The sequence below is a fragment of the Plectrocnemia conspersa genome, unplaced genomic scaffold (assembly GCF_051122295.1).
Source record: "Plectrocnemia conspersa isolate PC_06_02 unplaced genomic scaffold, ASM5112229v1 ptg000001l, whole genome shotgun sequence".
Classification (NCBI taxonomy): domain Eukaryota; kingdom Metazoa; phylum Arthropoda; class Insecta; order Trichoptera; family Polycentropodidae; genus Plectrocnemia; species Plectrocnemia conspersa.
The window spans coordinates 5496251-5503751 of NW_028277165.1; the positions used below are offsets into that span (position 1 = coordinate 5496251).

General features: G+C 25.0%; 1 non-coding gene across 1 annotated transcript; it reads right to left on the minus strand.

The window, feature by feature from the left end:
* Window positions 1-5431: 5431 nt before the first annotated feature.
* Window positions 5432-5504, minus strand: TRNAR-UCU (transfer RNA arginine (anticodon UCU)). The gene has a single exon. It is a non-coding gene; the product is annotated as a tRNA-Arg (tRNA).
* Between the last annotated feature and the right edge of the window lie 1997 nt (window positions 5505-7501).

The following is a 7501-nucleotide window of genomic DNA, read 5'->3' on the forward strand; positions in this document are numbered from 1 at the left end:
TAAAAATTTAATTTGCACTCCCTATTAATACTTGAATAACTCATTACATGAGCTTAGAATATAATTCAAAAACAGTCTAAAATTATTTTTGACACAATATTATTTTTGAGATTGTGAGTATTTAAGGACTTGTAGTTTTATCGTCGCTATTTATTATGCGTGTCAAATAATGAATTTAATTTATTAGTTAATTTGAATAATTAAGTCAATTTAATAATTCATTCAATTTAATAAATTATTTTAATAATTAATTTAATTTCATAATTAAAATAATAAATGAATCAAAAAATTAATTTAATATTTTAATCAATTTAAATAATTAATTTAATTTTAAAATAATTTATTTATTTATTATTTAATTTAAATAATTCATTTAAATAAATTATTAACTTAAATAATTAATTTAACCAAATATTGAACAAAGAAGTGCACAGCTATAGCCGTGTCACGCGTGTGCCGAACACTCGCCCGGCCCGGCCGGTCCAGACAGGTAAGCTCAAATTGGAAGCCCGCAGACTCACGAACGCAGTTATTTTATAATTTTATTTTATTGTTTTGATTTAAAATTTTCTACTAGTTAATTAATTATTTTCTTATTTATTAAACAAAATTTATTATTTAAAATAATTATTTGAATTAATAATTATATTAAATTCATTTGTTAAATTACATTTTTGAATTAAATATTAAGTTATTTAATTATAAATTTGAATAAATAATTTAAATTATTTATTTAATTAAACTAATTATTTAATTTAATTATTTAAATATTTTTTTTAAACTAAATTAATTATTTAAATTTTTTATTAAATTAAATTCAATTTTTAATTCATTATTATATTAAAATACTTATTTAAATTAATTATTTAATATAGTTAAAATAATTAAATTTAATTAATTATTAATTTAGGTCAGCGCATTAGCGCGCCAAATATTGTTTGATAATTTTAGGTGAATATTGTGCCTTTGGTATCACGGCACCATTTTATCGACCAGTTAAAACCTCCTATGCAATTCTTAACGTCTCAAATAACTTCCGAAATATTGAATTGAGATAAACACTTTCTTTAAACTTTTTCTAGAACTTAATCTAATACACAACTTTGCATTAAAACGTTTGCCATTTTATGCAAATTGCAAATTTTATCGATCCAGTTAAAACCTCCAAGGCAAAAGTTAACGTTTCAAATAACTTCCGTATAATTGAATTGAGATAAAAACTTTCTTTAAACTTTTTATAGAACTCAATCTAATACACAACTTTGCATTAAAACATTTGCCATTTTATGCAAATTGCAAATTTTATCGATCCAGTTAAAACCTCCTAGGTAAAAGTTAACGTCTCAAATAACTTCCGAAATAATTAATTGAGATAAACACTTTTTTGAAACTTTTTATAGAACTCAATCTAATACATAAATTTGCATTTAAACATTTGCCATTTTATACAAATTGCAAATTTTATCGATCCAGTTAAAACCGCCTAAGCAAAAGTTAACGTCTTAAATAACTTCCGAAATATTGAATTGAGATAAACAATTTCCTTAAGCTTTTTATAGAACTCAATCTAATACACAACTTTGCATTAAAACATTTGTCATTTTATGCAAATTGCAAATTTTATCGATCCAGTTAAAACTTCCTATGCAATTCTTAACGTCTCAAATAACTTCCGAAATATTGAATTGAGATAAACACTTTCTTTAAACTTTTTCTAGAACTTAATCTAATACACAACTTTGCATTAAAACGTTTGCCATTTTATGCAAATTGCAAATTTTATCGATCCAGTTAAAACCTCCAAGGCAAAAGTTAACGTTTCAAATAACTTCCGTATAATTGAATTGAGATAAAAACTTTCTTTAAACTTTTTATAGAACTCAATCTAATACACAACTTTGCATTAAAACATTTGCCATTTTATGCAAATTGCAAATTTTATCGATCCAGTTAAAACCTCCTAGGCAAAAGTTGACGTCTTAAATAACTTCCGAAATATTGAATTGAGATAAACAATTTCCTTAAACTTTTTATAGAACTCAATCTAATACACAACTTTGCATTAAAACATTTGTCATTTTATGCAAATTGCAAATTTTATCGATCCAGTTAAAACTTCCTAGGCAAAAGTTAACGTCTCAAATAACTGCCGAATAATTAAATTGAGATAAACACTTTCTTTAAACTTTTTATAGAACTCAATCTAATACACAACTTTGCATTAAAACATTTGCAATTTTATGCAAATTGCAAATTTTATCGATCCAGTAAAAACCTCCTAGGCAAAAGTTAACGTCTCAAATAACTTCCGAAATATTGAATTGAGATAAACTATTCCTTAGAACTTTTTATAGAACTCAATCTAATACACAAATTTGCATTTAAACATTTGCCATTTTATACAAATTGCAAATTTTATCGATCCAGTTAAAACCTCCTAGGCAAAAGTTAACGTCTCAAGAGCCGCCGCAGTAATATTTTATTGTTGTTGTTTAAGTTGTTGACATGGTTACGAGAGTGGGGCGAGGGATGCTAGGCGAAATAAAAACGCAAGTGTTACCCAAATACTACTACATTTTTGGCCATAACAATTCTGAGCTCCTATAAAATTTTAAATAAATAAATTTTGAATAAATAAATTTTTATATATAAAGTACATAAAATTTTAAATGAATTTTTATCAAATGAATTTTTCTTACATAAATTAAATTAAACAATAATAAATTTAAATTAAATTTTTAATTTTTAATAAATAAATTTTAAATAAATAAATTTTAAATAATAAAATTTTAAACAAATGAATTTTTAATAAATAAATTTGAATTTTTTTTTTAAATACTTTTTATTTAAATAAATTAATTTTAAAATGAATTTTTTTCAAATGAATATTAACCCTTTGGCTACCGAAATCCGATATATCGGCTTTCGCTACACTAGCGAGAACTGCCGGATCCGACGGCTCCGAAATCGTAGTATCCAATACATTTTCAACCGTCTGTAGGGTAATTGCTTCAGGGGTTTATAACATTTTTTTCAAATATATGTTATAAATATATTATAATCATTATTTTTATACTTATACACACATATATATATATATATATATATATATATATATATATATATATATATATATATATATATATATATATTATGTATATATATATATATATATATATATATATATATATATATATTATGTATATATATATATATATATATATATATATATATATATATATATATATATTATATATATATATATATATATATGTATATATATATGTATATATATATATATATATATGTATTTTTATAATGTAAATAAAACTTTTCGTAAATTAATAAAATATAATATTTTTAAATAATGGTTTAAGTAAAAATACCCAACAGACTGTTGAATATATATATATATATATATATATATATATATATATATATATATATATATATATATATATATATATATATATATATATATATATATATATATATATATGTATATATATATATGTATATGTATATATATATATATATATATATATATATATATATATATATATATATATATGTATATATATATGTATATATATATATATATGTATATATATATGTATATATATATATATATATACATATATATATATATATATATATATATATATATATATATATATATATATATATATATATATATATATATATATATATATATATATATATTCAACAGTCTGTAGGGTATTTTTACTTAAACCATTATTTAAAAATATTATATTTTATTAATTTACGAAAAGTTTTATTTACATTATAAAAATAAATAACATATTATATACCATTGTTATTGATTCCTGGTTGGAGTTCGGCCGCTCAGATCTCGTATTTTTTAATACGTCATGCGATAATGACTCTTATTACAGCGCAAATAAGAACTAAAATAACACACAATCGCATATTCATCATTAATTAGGTCAAGTTCACTGCAGATAGCGTCGCACGCCGCGACAGCATGTTTACAAACTAAAATACACATTTTGACTTTTTAATTATTTAATAAAAAGTCCCGGCAGTTCTGGAACATTTTTCCAAAAATGCCCGGCATCCAAAGGGTTAAATACATAAATTAAATTAAATAATAATAAATTGAATTCTAATTTAAAATTTTTATTAAATAAATTACAAATATTAAAGATTTTAAGTAAATGAAATTTTAATAAATAAATTTCAACTAAATAAATTTGAATTCTTTTTTTTAAATAAATAACTATTGCCGTCGGCGTGGTAACGGATGGCAATTACACACAGATTAAGACATTGCAGTAATATTTTATTGAATTACAAAATTGTTTACGTGGTTACGGGAGCCCGCGACGCGCGCGAACGGGGTGAGGGATGCCAGGCGAAATAAAAACAGTCACGCAAGATTTACCCAAGTACCACTAAATTTTGACCATAACAAATCTGGGCTCCTATAAAATTTTAAATAAATAAATTTAAAAATATAAAGTACATAAAATTTTAAATGAATTTTCATTAAATGCAATTTAAGTATATAAATTAAATTAAATAATAATAAATTGAATTTTAATTTTCAATTTTAAGTATATAAATTTTAAATATTAAAATCCTATGCAATTCTTAACGTCTCAAATAACTTTCGAAAAATTCAACTGAGGTAAACACTTTCCTTAAACTTTTTATTGAACTCAATATAACAACTTTGCAACACTGAATATATTCTTTAACAATATTATTTGCTGATTTTAAGTGAATGTTTGCCTTTATATGGTACCTCGGCGCCCCACAAGATCTAGTGCCCCAGGCGTTCGTCTGTACTGGTTGCCCCTCAGGCCGGCCCAGAATAAACGTCACTATATCAAGTAAGTAAACAAATTATTTTTGGTTCAAATTGCACAGTAAAACGTGACTGTTTGCTCAAGTTGTAATCAACATACATTATATTATAAATGTAAACAGACGTGGAGGTCTACATAGCAACTAAATAAAGTAAAAATTAGGTGATTGTATAAAAAAATATATGGTTTTAAATAGAAGTGGTACACAAGTGTAAAATTGAAATTTGTGTTATGATGCACATAATTTATTAAAATTTATATTATTGCATCATTATTGAAGATGGTATCATTTAACGTTTTGATTCTGTGCTAAATTTAGATAAATTATTTTATTTAAAAAAATGCACATCTGCCATCTTACGGAATATTTTAAAACTAAAATATATAATTATTTTAAGCTAAGCTTTAAATAATAGTTGTAATTAAACACAACAGGTGGCAAACTAAATTTAAAATAATATTTAATCAATTCAATTTTAGTAATAAAAAAATAAAATTAGTAAATTATATATGAAGAAAATAATATTTTTAAATAAATATAAAATTTAATTTAATTGATTGAAAAAGAACAAAAAGATCATCCCAGGTGGGGATCGAACCCACGACCTTTGGATTAGAAGTCCAACGCGCTATCCTCTGCGCTACAGGGACTGTTGCATGGCAATCTAAAAATTAAAATTGTGAAACTAAAGCTAGCAAGATCTGCGCGTGAGCACGTATACAAAAAATGCGATAAAAACGACTTTTTCGACAGATCTTGAATCAGTACACTTGCGGTATATATAGACGACTCCTCCTGGGATATTTTGTGAAGCGTTATTTTTAGTCAGCATTTATATTCTTTAAAAATCTGTATCGACATTGAAATACATCTCAAAATACTAATGACCTATATTTACATTGTGTTGTTTATAGTGATATACTAACTTTATATAAGTGATAGCGATAATTATATTAACTATCGAATATATTTAATCTTCAGGGTGTGCCAAATCATGGTAGATTAGTAAAAATATTTATTTTTAAAAAATAAACAGTATTTTTGTCATTTTTGGTTATAAAGAAGAACCTTTCAAGGGAACATTATCAACTGAAACAGAAATTATCTTCAATTCAGAATTAAATTAGAAAATGGGATATCCATAGAATATCGTTTTTTCAATTGCTTTAGATAAAAGAAAAGGAAAATAATATAGACTTACCATTGGATGCTTTGAATGCTGAGTCGTTTACGTTTGTATATGCTTTAAATTCTTTCAGGGTATTGATTATTTTTATGAATTACTTTAAATCAATGTAGGTATAAAATAGAGCAGCGTTTCACAAACTTTTAGTCCCCTGACCCGATTATTTTAATACTTTTTATTCATGACATACTAATACTGTGATCACCTATTTTTCCCTATAAGTAAAAAAACAAATTAATGTTCATAAAATCCTATAATATTTTATTAAAGAAATATAATATTTACTTTTACAAAATATATAAAGAAATTAAAGAAATTATTAATGTGAAGTGTGTGCTGTATTATGGCAGTTAAAAGGTTGTAAGTACTTCTTATATACCATTCAACTTCTAATCGGTTTCTACAATATATATAATTAAAAAAAAACAACGTTTAAAAGGCATCTACGTCTTGACAAAAGGTATTATAAACCATATTTTCTGCTATAATTATGTACTCCTGACATTATATTATTTCATAAGAAGCAATTACGAAGTTTTCAGATTGAATGAGAAAAATTAAAAGATGCATTAGACTCCCCGACAACACGGTAGATAGTGGGAGCATTTACTCGGGGATCAATTTTTTGCAATGGTACAAATGCACATATATGTCAGACGCGTGTGGTGAAATATTTTTCCATTCACTCGCTCTCGTTTTAAGTGACGAGAGTGAGAGAGAAAGGAACACGCTCCAGTCAGGCTCCAGTTTTTATATTTACGTACATATGTATATATTTTATAGTTATATTTTAAACTTTAATATTTTTGGAAGGACTGTACTTTAACTTGTACCTTAGGTACCGAGAGCCAAAGCTGGAACTGAGGCATCACGTAAAGTGATGTACAAGGATGAAGCGTAGAAATACAATAGCATGCAAAGCTAATGCTATGCAAATGCAATGCAACAGATTTGCAGGTGGTCAGAAAAGCGTTTTCCAAAACGCTCGGGAGAAACACTACTGAGACTCTAACAAATAATGTAGTACTACGGGGGGTGGATCCCGCTCATCCGGCCCTTTAAAGCTGGATGCCGTCCATTGGGTTGGTCTCGTAGGGTCCTATTACTGGTAATGGCAGTGGTTTTTGAAATGGAAAATAACACTCTCTGTACTTATATTACCTTTCAGTGCGAGAAATAAAAATTATATTAGTCAACGTTACTTCGTTACTCCGCTATCACCATCTATTCTATTATTACCTTGATTATTTTTGAGATTGTTCATTTGTAGTCTTAAGTTTTTTTTTTAATTTGTAATATGGAGCTAGAGACATTTTAAATTGTTTTATTAATTCTGCACAGCGTTCGGTTAAAGGATAAATTTTTTTTAAGGTTTCGTAACCCTAAGGGGTGTGATTTCGCAGCCAGTAAGACGCAGGAAGAAACTAGTGAGAATTTTATTACATTATATAACATATATTG